Source organism: Hemiscyllium ocellatum, chromosome 13 (genome assembly GCF_020745735.1).
Source record: "Hemiscyllium ocellatum isolate sHemOce1 chromosome 13, sHemOce1.pat.X.cur, whole genome shotgun sequence".
Classification (NCBI taxonomy): Eukaryota; Metazoa; Chordata; class Chondrichthyes; order Orectolobiformes; family Hemiscylliidae; genus Hemiscyllium; species Hemiscyllium ocellatum.
In genome coordinates this window covers 79,260,758-79,276,809 of record NC_083413.1, presented here as the reverse complement: position 1 = coordinate 79,276,809, position 16,052 = coordinate 79,260,758, and positions in this window count along the sequence as shown.

The window sequence follows — 16,052 nt, the reverse complement described above, 5'->3', positions numbered from 1 at the left end:
GTCACTTAATTTAAAGTCATGAATCCCCAGAGTTACTCCATTGCAATGACCCATGTTAGCAGGTCAAACAGTGCAAACTGTCAAACAAACTTAATCTTTAGACCCAGTGGTAAAGACGCCTATCCCCCTTGACTGATCATTATTTTTGGGAAGTGAGATACTGCACAAGGACTGCTTTTAACCTAATCTGCCGGTCTGGAAGCTGACAGGAATAGATGCAGTATACCCACCTCACTTGACTGAAGTTAGCAGGATGGAAAAGCAGCATTTCACCCGAGCCAGGTTAAAATGTTTACCTAGTAAAAAATGAGGTCTGCAGATGCTGGAGATCACAGCTGAAAATGTGTTGCTGGTCAAAGCACAGCAGGCCAGGCAGCATCTCAGGAATAGAGAATTCGACGTTTCGAGCATAAGAAGGGTTTATGCTCGAAACGTCGAATTCTCTATTCCTGAGATGCTGCCTGGCCTGCTGTGCTTTGACCAGCAACACATTTTCAGCTAAAATGTTTACCTCCCCAGTCTGAATACAGTGAGTGTTCCCTCCGAGCTGGTGTGTGTGGGTAAGTGTTCCACTAACTGGAAGACAGTTCAGAGGATGGACTTATGTTTTCATACATTATTAGAGATGTACAGCAAGGAAATAGACTCTTTGGTCCAAATCATTCATGCTGACCAGACATCCTAAATTAATCTGATCCAATTTGCCAGCATTTGGCCCATATTACTCTAAACCTTTTCTATTCTGACACCCATCCAGATGCCTTATAAATGTTGTAACTGTACCAGCCTCCACCACTTTCTCTGGCAGCTCCTTCCATACATGCACCACCCTCTATGTGAAAATGTTGCCCCTTAGGTCCCTTTCCCCTCTCACTTTAAACCTTTGCCCTCTAGTTTGAGACTTGCCCACCGCGGGGAAAAGACCTCAACCATTCACTCTATCCAGACCCATCATGATTTTATAAACCTATATAACGTCACCCCTCAACCTCCGATGCTCCAGAGAATTTAGCCCCAGCTTATTCAGCCCCTCCCTGTAGCTCAAACCTTCCAACCCTGTCAACATCCCTGTTAACCTTTTCTGCACCCTTTCAAGTTTCACATCATCTTTCCTATAGCAGGGACCTCCTTGTCCTATGAGGGGTCAGTGCTGACATGGGGATTGCACAGTGTTCTTGGCATTTTAGATAAATCTTCAATCCTACATGGGAGCTGAGGCATTCACCATGCACCTGCTGCTTATTTATCATGGAATTATAGGATTGCTACGGTGTGGAAAGAGATCATTCAGGCCATTGGGTCCATGCTCCGAAGAGCAACCCACCCAGACCCAATCCCCCCCATCCTATCATGGAACCCAACATTGCCCATGGCTAATCTATATAGTCTACACATCCGTGGACACTACTGGGCAATTTATCATGGCTAATCCACCTAACCTGCTCGTCTTTGGACTGGAGGAGTAAACTGGAGCACCCAGAGGAAACCCATGCATACACAGGGAGAATGTGCAAACTCCACACAGACAGTTACCCGTCATCAAGGGCTGGGCCTCACCCTCTCGCCTCATGCACTGGAAATTGAGGTTGCTCTCTGGTTGATCCCCTTTCAAGCTCAGCAATACTGAAGATGATTGTTGCTGCTGCAGCTCATAACTATTCCTGCCAGGAGTCTCTTGTCATAGTAATCGGATCTCCCTGATTATACCCAAACCAAACCCTGTGGAGATTCCGATATGCATGCCTCAACCCACCTGGAGAAAACATGGATTGAGCCCAGAATAATGGAACTACCAAACTAACTCTGAAATGACTGATCACTATACCTTAACTGGAGGTCGACTTTCAATTCCTCTGAGGTTCACCTTTTTTGGAGGGTGAGTCCTGTTTCAGTTGATGCCTTGAAAAACTGAATTTGTTTCTGCTTCTAAAATGATAGCTCCCTTTAAGAAAAACGAAGTACGGTGTACTGAATTACACTGACATCTTGAAACCAGTCGAGTCCGTGTCATCGTGCCCAGCTTTGTACTGGATGTACAACCGGATTAGGGTCAAGTTTCAAAGGTGCTGACCCATCTCACTAAGTTGACTTGTGTCCAATTACAGTATTTGTCACAATCAATTGCCTTGTACTTAATGGTGACATTACACAAGACGGAAATTATTACTATAACTAACCAGTATTCATATTTTCCTTGGTATTGTAATGTTTCACTTATTAAAATATTTGTGTAAAACTTCGCTGTTAAAGGTTACCATAAAATGATCATTCTTTTCTTCAACCATGCTTACTTCAACACTGCCTGTCAATTATTAGCCACATGTATTTTAGCCAGGAATGTTACTACCAAACGACAAACTTTGACAGGCAACGCAACCTTTCTATCACACAAGCAGGGAGAGGTTAAACCCACCCCTTTCAGCAATTCTGATCACACAAAGATTTCTGTTTTGCCAATGGGCAGTAAACACTGAACAAATTAGGAAGAACCAGTCGTAATGTCTTTTCATTTAAACCTCTGCGACATCTTAAAATCAGCAAATTATTTGTGACAGAATTAAAATGATAAAAGTTATCCAATAAGAATTCATCAATTGGTGGACTTGTCAATCTAACTTAATGATGTTCTGTGAGACTGTGACAAAAGGAGCTTCATTGAGTTAATATAGTGAAAGTGAAATGTTCATTGGAGATTGCACAATGTTCAGTATCTCTTGCCTCAGGTTCTGAGCAGTCAGTGTCCATATACAGCAAAGCCTGGACAACATTTAAACTCGAACAGATAAATGGTAAGTTACACTCACATCACATAAGTGCCAGGCAATGACCATTTCCAACAAGAGATAACCTAACCATCCTCCTTGATGTTCAAAAGTCTTACAGTTGCTGAATTTTCCACTATCAACATCCTTTAGGCTACAATTGATCAGAAATTAAACAGGAGCAGTTAAATGTGTGCTGTGGCTACAAAAGCAGATAAGAAACTGGGAATGCTGTAGCTAATAATTCACTTTCTGACTCCCCAAAGTCTGTGCATCAACAGTAAAACATAGGTCAAGAGCCTGATCAAATACTCCCTGCTTTGCTGGATAAATGCAGTTTTCAGAACATTCTAGAAGCTCCACACTGTTAAGGACAAACAGTCTGCTTGATTGAAGCTTTATCCACAAACTTAAACATTTATTCCCTCCATCTACCAGCCTGCAGTAGCATTAATATGGACATCTGCGATACCCATGCTCTTACAACAGTACCTTCCAAATCTGTAACCTCAACCACCTAGAAGGACAAGGGCAGCAGATGTATGGAAGAACCTGCAGGTTCCTCTCTGACTTATCCACATTCACACACCCACCTTCACTCGGGTTGTTAGGGATGGACAGTAAATGTTGACCTAGCCAGTGACAGCTGCATCCCACACAGAAGGAAATTTGATTTATAGTAAGGCCTCAGATACATTTCCCCCATACTTAAATTGGTGGAAATATGTTGCAATAGATAGATAATTGTTTGACCAGTTAAGCATAATGAGAAATAGAGACTACAAGAGGTGTGCGACAATGATATATGTGAGGCTTTGCAAAGATTTTAAGATGTGGTATGACATCATTGTACGTTTGTTAATGTTATTGCCAAATCTCGGGAGCTACACACCTGACCTTGATGTCAGTTGGTATATGAGAATCAATGATTTCCGAATTGGTTTGATGGTTCCCTAGGCAGTGTGGTGGGTGGGAAACAGAATCCAAATAAAAAAAGAGTCTTGTGCTACAGTGGCAATTACCCTACCTCTGTGTCATCACATCTCTGAGCAGGTTGATGAAAAATGTCTATGTCTATAACCAGGGAACAGTGAGGAAAAGAACAGGAAAGAAGGAATAGCTGGAATGTGGAAGGTTGAGGAGAACTGTTGAACAAGTCTCTGTCAAGGAAACCAACAATATCTTGGTTTCTAATTTACCTTCAAATTTGGATCTGGTTAAGAACAACACCCCTTTGGGGTTGCAGCACTATATTCTCGACTCTGAGCTCCAGGATACACAGTCCTCACTTTCTCCTAACATCCCTTTGGGGTTTCAATATCCCTTGCAAAATGTTGGTCAATCTCTGGATTGTATTTTTAGGAAATCTGTTCTCTTGCAAGCATGTTGTAGACTGTAATCTTCAAATACATGTTTCTTCTGGAACAATGTCACTCAGATGTTTCCTTCTGGACATCTGGCGAACTATAGACTTGTTGCTTGAGCAATGCCTCTTGCATTAACAGCCTTGGTCCTACCATGATGGTACAGGTTGAAGGTGGTTGGTTAATAAACCAGCAATGGAGCAGCTTTTCCGAGCAACATGTTGGGTTTTTAGATTAGATTACTTACAGTGTGGAAACAGGCCCTTCGGCCCAACAAGTCCACACTGACCTGCCGAAGCGCAACCCACCCTTACCCCTACATATACCACTTACCTAACACTAGGGGCAATTTAGCATGGCCAATTCACCTGACCCGCACATCTTTGTGACTGTGGGAGGAAACCGGAGCACCCGGAGGAAACCCACGCAGACACGGGGAGAATGTGCAAACTCCACACAGTCAGTCGCCTGAGGCGGGAATTGAACCCAGGTCCCTGGCGCTGTGAGGCAGCAGTGCTAACCACTGTGCCACCGTGCTGCCCCCACCGGGTTGCATTCTGTGATAGGATACAATTCAATCATAACCCTCAAAAACAAGGGTAAATACTTGAAGAAGAAAATATTGTAGGAATACAGGAGAAGAATGGAATATTGGGATAAATTGGATTGGTCTTTGCAAGAACTGGTGGGTGAACTGATCTCCTCCTTTGCCGTACCAGTTGTGCTTTCAGCTAGGATAGTTCTCCCCAACCTTTCTGGGCCTTTATATTGCACCCATTTAGGTACTTACATTCACATAGCACCTTTAATGCAGAGAATCTTTCCAAGGTGTTTCACAGGATCATTATAAAACAAAAATAAAACAGGAGCTATTTGGTTCAGTGCTTGAACAGTTTGATTTAAATTATCTGAGACCAAGTATGTAAACTGAGAAATAGAAAAATGTGTTGCTGGAAAAGCGCAGCAGGGCAGGCAGCATCAAAGGAGCAGGAGAGTCGATGTTTCGGGCATACGGGCTTATGCACGAAATGTCGATTCTCCAGCTCCTTGGATGCTGCCTGACCCGCTGCGCTTTTCCAGCAACACATTTTTCAGCTCTGATCTCCAGCGCCTGCAGTCCTCACTTTCTCCTCAACTGAGAAATTACCAGGCAGAACGATGAAAGGTAGGCTTTAAAGAATGCCTTAAAGGAGGTGGGAGGTCAAGAGAGGTTTCAGGAGGAAATTCTGGGCCTAGGCAACTGAAAGGACAGCCACCAATGGTGGGTCAATTAAAACTGGGAATGAACAAGAGACTAAAAATGGAGGAGCCGAAAAGGGGATTGTGGGAATGAAAGAGAGCACAAAGATTGGGAGCAATGGTGCCACCAAAGGAATTGAAAACATGGATGAGAATTTTAAAATTGCGATGCAGTTGGACTGGGAGCCAATGGAGACCAGTGAGCATAGTGGTAAGAGGGGATATAGGGTTTTGGATGACTTTAAGAACAGACACCAGCCAGAAATGTGTTTGAATAGGCCACTCTAGAAGTAACAAAGCCATGAATGAGAGTCTCTGTAGAGGATGAACTGAGATTTGTGAAACTGGGTAACATTATGAGAGTGGAAGTAATTGGTCTAGGTGATGCTGTGAATACATCACTGAAAGTTCATCTGTGATCAGATATGACACCAAGATCTGAACAGTTTGTTATGTCTCCTGTTGACAGGGAGAGGGATGGAGTCACTAGTAGAATTTGGATTCTGGAGGGGGTATGAACTTTTTGGCTCTAGACTTTCCAATGGAACATAGAACATAGAATATTACAGCGCAGCACAGGCCCTTCGGCCTTCGATGTTGCATTACCCTGTGAAACCAGTCTGAAGCCCATCTAACCTACACTATTCCATTCTTGTCCATATGTCTATCCAAAGACCATTTAAATGCCAGTAAAGCTGGCGTGTCCACAACTGTTGCAGGCAGTGCATTCCATGCTCCTACTACTCTCAGAGTAAAGAAACTACCTCTGACATCTGTCCTATATCTATCACCCCTCAATTTAAAGCTATGTCCCCTTGTGCTAGCCATTACCATCCTAGGAAAAAGGCTCTCACTGTCTACCCAATCTAACCCTCTGATTATCTTCTATGTCACAATTAAGTCAACTCTTAACCTTCTTCTCTCTAATGAAAACAGCCTCAAGTCCCTCAACCTTTCCTTGTAAGCCCTTCTCTCCATACTAGGCAACATCCTAGTAAATCTCCTCTGATCCCTTTCCAAAGCTTCCACATCCGTCCTATAATGCGGTGACCAGAACTGCACAGAATACTCCAAGTGTGGCCGCACCAGAACTTTGTACAGTGGCAGCATGATCTCGTGGTTCTGAAACTCGATCCCTCTACATATCACAGAGTATGCCTTCTTAACAATCCTTTCAACCTGGGTGGCAACTTTGAGGAATCTATGTAATGGACACCGAGAGCTCTTTGCTCATCTACACTACCAAGAATCTTACCATTAACCTAGTGCTCTGCATTCCTGTTACTTCTTCCAAAGTGAATCACCTCACACTTTTCTGCATTAAACTCCATTTGCCACCTCTCAGCCCAGCTTTGCAGCTTATCTATGTCCCCCTGTAACCTCCAACATTCTTCGGCACGAACAACAACTCCACTGATCTTTGTGTTGTCCACAAATTTACTGACCCATCCTTCTACACCCTCATCCAGATGTTTATAAAAATGACAAACAGCAGTGGATCCAAAACAGATCCTTACAGTACACCACTAGTAACTGAACTCCAGGATTAACATTTCCCATCAACCACCACCCTCTGTCTTCTTTCAACTAGCCAATTTCTGATCCAAACTGCTAAATCGCCCTCAATCCAATGCTTCAAATTTTGTGCAGTCACCAATATTTAATCAAGTTTATGCTCATTCAGGTGCTCAAGGCTGGATAACCAATAGTTGAAGGCAACTGAACTAAACAATGGTCTCTTTTCATCCAGCAATTATATTGATTCCAAAGTCTTACGAATCCACCTCAGTATAACAAAATCATGGACAATGCTTCTGAAAGATGGTTTAAGTTAACAGGTTTCACTCACTGGAGGGGTTTGGTTAGCTCACTTGGCTGGATAGCTGGTTTACAATGGATAGTGATGCCAGCAGCAATGGCTCATTTCTCAAACTGATTGAGGTCACCATGAAGGTCCTGCCTTCTTAACCTCTCCTCTAACCTGAGGCATGGTGACCCTTGGGTTTAAACCATCACCAGTCATCTCTCTGTAGGGAGAAAGTGGTCATCTGAGACAATGGTGACTTATGCTCTCTGGTGATATGCTGCTGTGCAATTCAGTTCTACACTTGTAGTTTGGCAATTCTACCACCAGGGGTAGTTTTATCACCTAACTGCAATTTTCCACCCATAATCAAAGAATGACACTAGGCCATTCAGCCCAGTGTATTTATTTCAGCTCTTTGGAAATAGCTACTCAACTAACCCCAGGCCATGCAAATCTCTTTCCTTCAGAATATTAAGCAATGCCTTTTTGTGAGCCATGATTGAATCTGTCTCAATTTGTACAAGAAAATTGATGCACACAGAGAACAAATTATTGCAGATTTTTGTGAATTCATCATGGCACATTTATAAATCAATTATTGGCTCCCCTCCCCCCCCAGCCCTCTCTGCAGTCAGTCTGGGAAGGTGGAGATTTGTGAAGTGCAGCAAACTTCGTTTTAACCAGCACCTTATGAACCAGTATTCTTGACAAACCGGCAAAAATTATATACTTCAAATACTGCAGAGTTTACTGTATTATTCTGTCCATTTACTATAGGTTTTTAATTTATTTACCTCATCATAAATATGTTTAGATTCATAGAGTCACACAGCACAGAAACAGACCCTTCGGTCCAATCAGTGCGTGATGAACATAATCCCAAACTAAATTAGTCCCTCTCGCTCCTGGCTCAAGTCACTCCAATTCCTATTCATGCACTAATTGAAGTGTCTTTTAAACGTTGTAACTGTGCTCTTGACCACCACTTCCTCAGGAAGTTCATTCCACATGTGTACCACCCTCTGTGTAAAACATTTACCCCTCTTGTCTTTTTACAATCTCAATCCTCTCACCTTAAAAATGTACCCCCTAGTCTTGAAATCCCCCATTCTAGGGAAAAGACACCTACTGTTAACTCCATCTATAACCCCTATGATTTTATAAACCTATATAAGGTCGCCCCCCTCAACCTCCTGAGCTCCAGTGTAAAAAGTCCCAGCTTATCAAGCCTTTCTTTAAAACTCAAACACTCCACAGCTGGCAACACCTTTGTAAATCTCTTCTGAGAAGAATGGCTACATGAAATATCAACAGTTGATTCAATTTCAAGTCAATTTCTCCTCAAATACTGCGATGCCCGATTAGTCAGTTGGGAGTGTGAGTGAGAAGGCTCCCTGGTGGTAAGTTTTATTTAAAGTAAAGTTGCATTATTATGGAAGTAATTTATGTTGTAAATAAAGTATAACAGCAATGTGTGTACATTTTTAAAAGCAGTGTATATTTTTACATTGATTATGTGGTCCTCTTGATCAACCGAAATATTTGATCAATTGACACACTCCAGGTCCCACAGCTGTCAGATAACAAAACATTTTGTTGTGTTTGTGTACAGACCATCACCCTAGACAGCCAACTCATTGTGGTGAATGCAGGGGATAAAACGTTTTGTGATTCCAAATAGAATTCATGAGGGCCCATTGCAGTATTTGCATTCAAACAAATGGTACGGGCAGCGTGCTGCATGCACTGATTATAGTCGATGCCTGTATCGGTTGCTTTGATGCTCAGATAGATTTGTTTCTCTGGATTTATCATCTTTTTGGAAGTATCAAAAACAGGCAGCAGACAGGGCATCATAGATTGGACTTTCTAGTACTGGAATGGATTGAAACTGTTCCGAAGGTTAGGTAGATCCAGTTGAGATGATGAGGTAAAACAAACTTTATTTTCTCTTCCTCTTGGTTATAAGTTTGTTGATGGGGTGCAGTCTTACATATCTCTGTCTTTTCACAACTACCCCAGTGTGTCAACAGAATCTCCTTAAAAAGAAATGGATCAAGCTACTCACACAAGTTACAGCAGATTTCTGGAGTGGGAGAAATTGAACATGGACTTTCTAGCTCAGAGGGAGTAACTCCACCACTCCCTCAAGACTCTTCATCAACCTACTCAGAGAGGCTTTTACACATTGCTGGAGTAAGTGTGACATGAGTCCAGATTCAGAAGTAGGGACACTCCCACTGCACCACAACCTTGGTGAAACTGCACTTGGAAGTATGATGAGCAGTTTTTGGTCACGTTAAGGAAGGATAGATATCTTCTAGTGAATCTGTTCAGGGATATCAATTCACACCCCTGGATCACTTTGGACTTGAACCCTCTTGGCTCTGAGGCAGGGATATTTATATTTGACCCTGCCATTTGCTGAGGTACTAAAGGCTGCTGCCTTGTGATTAGGATAGAATCCTCCTTTTCGGATTTTGAAAAATCAACTGTTTACACACCTCTGCAGCAGTTGGGACTTGGACCCAGGCTTCCTGGGTCAGAGGTATGTCATCCTTGTCCTTAAACAATGCGCAATAATTAACAAGCCATTACCACCCAGCCTTTTGCTCTGTATTAATCATCTAGTCCAGGCAAATTCCCAATATTCAAATCACATTGGGAGTAAGAGAACAGTATTTCAAAATTATCCTGCAGATATTTAAATGGTTACAGTGGCCACTTAAAGGGAGATGTACTTTCATCTACATTACATCGTGTTCAGTATTTCAATAACAGTGGAAAACATAATGTTTTACAGATGCTGCTGTGTTGTTGCTAGGTTTGTCTTCAATGAAAGTGAGTACAACGAGTCGCTGATTATGTTTCACTTACTTTCTGTTACTGCTATGGAACAATTTCACTGACACTCAGTGGTTGAGGATGAGTGTTTTCAGAACAGCAGCGTACCCTTTTCACAACAGGCTGTGAAAGGAAGTGGCTGCAAAAACATGTTTGTCAACTTGAGGAAACGTATCAAGGTGAGACATTCATCACTATCTTACACTGAGTAGATGGGTAACCCATGAATGCCAGACAAATGACTACTGATAGAATCATAGTCATACAGTCCAACCAGTCCATGCCAATCATAATCCCAAACTAAACTAGTCCCACCTGCCTGCGTTTGGCCCATATCCTTCCAAACCTTTCCTATTCCTGTGCTAATGTTGTAGCTGTACCCAGATCCATCACTTCCTCTGGAAGTTCATTCCACTGACGAACCACTCCCTGTGTAAATAAGTTGCCTCTCATGTCTTTTTAAAATCTTTCTCCTCTCACCTTAAAAATATGCTCCCTTAGTCTTGAAATCCCCAACCCTTAGGGAAACGATAGAAGTTTGGACCTACAAACCTGAAAAAGTGGGAAGACTCCATCCAAGCCAGGGAAGAATCTCAGAAAGGTTTGAACATAAAGCTGTAGAGTGAAAAGCTTTCAAGGGGTGAGAACGAAGCTTGGGAAATTTTCAAGCAGCTAAACCAAAACAGACAATGTATCTCTATATTTGCATTTAAAGACACCCATATGGTCAGTTTATCGTTCCTAATCACACTTTTGAATAACAAATCCCAGACTTTGTGAATAATTCATTTCCAGACACCAGCTTTGTATCTCAAATGAAAGACTTAGCTATTTATTAAATGCACAATAACGTTAACAGGGAGAAAATTAAACAACATAAGTAAAGCTGATTAATGCCTATACTTTATACCTGAATATTTGTTTTAAGCCCCGCATTCATGGAAAAGGCAGATAGACAAACTAACACAGCCAATGGATAAATAAAATTACAAACATGGCCAGATTATTTCAATGACTTTTATAATGCTTTGTATCACAGGCAAAGATATGGACACCTTACCTGTTTTCCTGAAACGTTAATCATGATCACCTCAGTTCACCCAGGCAGGATGGCGTGTCATGGAAGGCTTTTGCTGGTGGAAGTTTTCCCATGTATCTGCTGCTCTTGTGCTTTGAGACAGTCAAAGTTGCATGTTTAGGAGATGCTGTTAAAGGAGCCTGGGTGAGGTTGCTACAGTCATCTTATGGATAGAACACACTTCTGATACAGTGCATTGGTGATGAAGGGAGTGGGTGTTGGATGTGATGAATGGGATGCCAAAGAAACGGGCTACTTTGCCTGGGATGGTGCCAATCTACTTGTGCACTCTTGCAATTGCACTCATCCAGCCGGGGTGGACTTTTCATCAGAGTGATCAGTAAATCTCTCAGGTCAATGGTAAGTGCCATTGTTCTGATGCTGATTGCAAACTCTGAGGCACAATGTCCTAACATCCTCTAATGTGGTTGTCTGCCAGATTGTGACTGATTCTGTGCCCATGAAATGCTTATGTTAGTGAGGTTGCTGGATAAGTAACAAGGCATCAAGGAAAATCAGCATGGAGGATTGGCTGTGTTTTGACTAACTTAATCGGTGATGTGGATGGGGTGGACAAAGTTAAAAATCACACAACACCAGGTTATAGTCCAACAGGTTTATTTGGAAGTACAAGCTTTCGGAGTGCGGCTACTTCATCAGGTAGCTAGTTGACGAAGGAGCAGCACACCAAAAGTGAATGCTTCCAAATAAACCTGTTGGACTATAACCTGGTGTTGTGCGATTTTTAACTTCATTTAGTCGACAAAGTAATTGCCTTGGACTTTGCACATCCGGGTTTTCAGAAGGTGTTGCTGCAGAGATCTGTTGCAAAATTGAGCAACATTTTGTTAAAGGATAGGTGGACAAAGAGCCAGACAAGAGTCTGTGACAGCAACCTGCCTAACACTTTGTCCCATTTGCCTGTTATGTCTGTCCACGCTAGTCCAGAATTGATTTGAATTTAAGACTCATCTTCTACAGGTCGCATCGTGAACTTGCCTCTCCCTGCCTCCAAATTCTGCGGCTGCCCATCGTATGATCATAAGGCAAAGCAGGAGAATTAGGCCCAACAAATCTGCTCCACCATTCAATCATGGCTGATGTGTTTTTCAACCCCATTCTCCTGCTTTCTCCCTGTAAACCTTGATCCCTTTATTAAATTATCTATATGTCTTAAATACACTCAATGACTTGGTCTCCACAGTGCTCCGTGGCAATGAATTCCACAGATTCACCACCATCCAGCTGAAGAAATTCTTCCTCAGCTCAGTTTGATAGGATCATCTCTTCTCTCTAGTCAGTGCCCTCGGATCCTAGTTTCTCCTACTGGTGGGAAAATCATCTTTACATCCACACCACCGAGGTCTCTCAGCATTCTGTAGGTTTCAATCAGATCCCCTCAACTTTCTGAACTCCATTGATCCAGAATCCTCTACCACTCCTCATATGACAAGCCCTTCATCCTCTGGATTATCGTTTTAGACCTTAGCTGGATCAACTCTAATTTTAGCACATCCTTTCATGCAAAAGAGGCACAAAGCTGCTCACAATATTCCAAATGCGGTCTGATCAGAGCCTTACTGAGCCTCAGTACTACATCCCTGCTCTTGTCCCATGACCAATTATTGTGGACATACAAAGATTAGCCTGTTTCTGGGCAAGGGTATCAAGGATTTGCAGAATATAATTGACCTAAGGGTCTGATTTTGATTTTGCTATCATCTAGTTATGAATTATTAAGTTGACGTTTCTCAGTAACAAATGAAGCAAAACTCCAGGTATAAGTCTGATTCTATGGTGTGGCATAAATCAATTACAAAGGATTGAAAGCTGCACAAATCTCGAAAGCAAACACTGTAAACATTGTGACCCAGTTCTGGAAGGAGGCAACGAAGAGATCCATGCTTTACTAAAAAGCTATTGAGGTAGATTTGCAAGTGCTATGGTAAATTTTACACTGTTCCCTTCCATCATGTTTGGATCTCACTGTAAGTTTGGCAGGCATGACAGAAGACAAAGTTCACAGAATTGTCCAACTAATTCCCAAATATACGTGTTTTCACTGCTCGTTATGTTGTTGCCATGGCAACCTTTAGTCAGTTCTTTGCAATTTGACAATGAACAAACATCCAAGAGGTAGTCAATTGTAGGATGTGGTTGAGTAAGACATGTCATGTTCCAATTGGTTTGGATTCCTAGGACTGTCTCCTCCAATCGGAAGGTTTCTTCTTCACACCCAATAGATGGAGTTGCATGCCTAGCTGACCCCCACATACAGAGTACAGCTTTAAGTGAAGCCAGTTAATGAAACCATAGTTACAAATGTGTAACTGCTTCATTTTGACAATCACTGTTTCCCTCCACATTGCAGTCCCATTTCTTTGGGAAGACTGCCTTGTCATCAGGAGCTGGAAATAGAGGCTTACATTATAGCTTGGATGGCCGCGGGATGATTGACATCTTGAGAGTGTGGCGCCGGAAAAGCACAGCAGGTCAGGCAGCACCCAAGGAGCTAATACCCAAAACACCGATTCTCCTGCTCCTCGGATGCTGCCTGACCTGCTGTGCTTTTCCAGCACCACATTCGCGACTCTGATCTCCAGCATCTGCAGTCCTCACTTTCTCCTATCCTAAGTGAAACCTCCTGACTTTCCACCATTTGCTGTGATCAAGCCTTCATCATGGTGGTGGTACAGCTATTATCTCAAACACACTGTGGTATTTCTTCCTACTCCTCAGAGAACATCTCCTCTTTTGGGCATCTTATCCTGTTCCACATCTCTCACCTCTCGCTTCAGAGCCTCTTTCTGTGTTGGTAACATGTATATCATGCTGAGAATTCTCTGCTTTTCTCTCTCAGCCTTTCCATTGAGCACCTCTGCACTCTCTGTGATTTCAATATTCCATTCCAATTGCACTTAATATGTCTCCTCTGAGTTTACAGCTCTCCCGTCTTCCTGAAATCTATTCCTCCCCTATCAACTCTCTTGCACATATACAAATCTCTGATTGATCTCATCTCTTGAGAGGGCCTCACTTACTCCTATTGTTGCTGCCGATTGGTCAGGCAATCTCTCATAGTTTCCTTGTATAAGTGTTTTCCCATGTTCTCCTTCACACCCTCCTTACCCCATTTCTTTCTATATCTGTCCCTGAGGAAAAAAAATTCCTTCAAATCTCTGCGCACTACATTTTTAAGCTCCTAACCAGTTAGCCTTTAGCGTATAATTTATTATTCCCATGCCCTAACCTTAACTAGAATCTTAACCTTAACCCTAACCCTAACCCTAACGTTAACACGAATCATAACATTAACACGAACACTAACCTTAATCTTAACCCGAACCCTAAAGTTAATCCTAATCCTAACACTCCAGGGAAAAAAGTCCCAGCCTATCCAGCCTCCCTTTATAACTCAAATCCTCCAATTTTAGTAACATCCTTGCAAACCTTTTCTGCACCCTTTCCAGTTTGAAACATTCCTGCTATATCAGAGGCCAGAACTGTACGTAGTACTCCAAAATGCTCACCAATGTTTTGTACAGCTACAACATGATGTCCCAACACCTACACTCAATGTTCTGGCCAAAGAAGGCAAGCAAGTCAAATGCGTTCTTCACCACTCTGTCTACCAATGACCCCACTCTGTACCTAGACCCCTAGATCTCTCTGTCCATCAATACTCCTCAGCCAGTGAAGAGGCAGTGGATTTGAGGCCAGCAGTGTCACCTGGGTTGGATAGCAATTAAATACAGTATCGATCAAATGATATCCTAATGTTATTCTAATATGGTTCTTTGATTATTAATAAAGCTCAGGCCAGACTTTTGGGTTACTTCTTAAAATAATTTTTATTGATAGACTGTACGTGATGGTAAGATCACAGAGCAGCATGCTCAGGTTCAAACCTCTTAGCACACTTCTACGGAGTTTGCGATGAAATCACACCATATCTCAGAAACTCATCTATCCATTCATTAAACTCTATTGTGGCATGTATCTCAAAGTAACATTTAGGTTAATGCACATTGAACCAGGCACGGCTGCACCTATACCTTTGTGTGGTAATCCAATCCTCATTAAAGTTGCAGTATGACCACTCGAGTAACTGGATGCCACATTATCTTCCTCTGATGAGGCAAAACCAGCAACACAGCCCAGTGATTACCTTTATCCTGAGAACATTCCTCTGTCCAGGATCCATCATGATTCCCTTCTGAGTGTGGACTCCTTCCCATCAAAGCCTTTCCTTTTATTGCAACTCAGTTTTCTTCCACAGCTTTCATATGAACTTTGTTATCCTTGTCCCACCACATATTGTCCCCTTGGTGCTCAGATCTTTGCAATTAGCACTGATCAGTGCTAAATAGTGTTGACCCCACATATCGTTTCCCTTTCTCAAGGCTATTCAACTTTAAGAATGATCCAGTTTATGTGTCCAACATCAAAAGTTGGCCCATCTTACAAAGGCATCCGTGTACTTTTTCCTCACAAGAGGTTTCAGTGAAAGCATCCTCGTCATTAATCAGCTGTTGCAAAATATTGTGCTTTAAAACAGCATAAATATTACAGTTGTATTCCTTCATTGAAAGGTTCCATTTTCAGAAACAGTTACGATAATAAAAGAACAAAGCGCAGCAAAGACATGTCAACAATTCTCACTGGGAACTGATCAGACTGACCTGCGGCAAAATCCCTGATTAACGCTTTACATCTTAGACCCTGAAAACTTGCCATAGTTTAATCCGACAGTAGGGAGCATGTGTCATGTGATAAAGCAACATCATGTAAAGTGGTAGAACATAGTTGAAGCCAAACTGTTCTGCATTTTCAAGAGGGAGATACATATTGCTCTAGTAGCTCAAGGGGACAAGGGAAATGGGGTGGGTGGAGGGTAGGGAGGGACTAGGATTTTGAGCTTGATGATCAACCATGATCATAATGAATGGTGGAAGTGG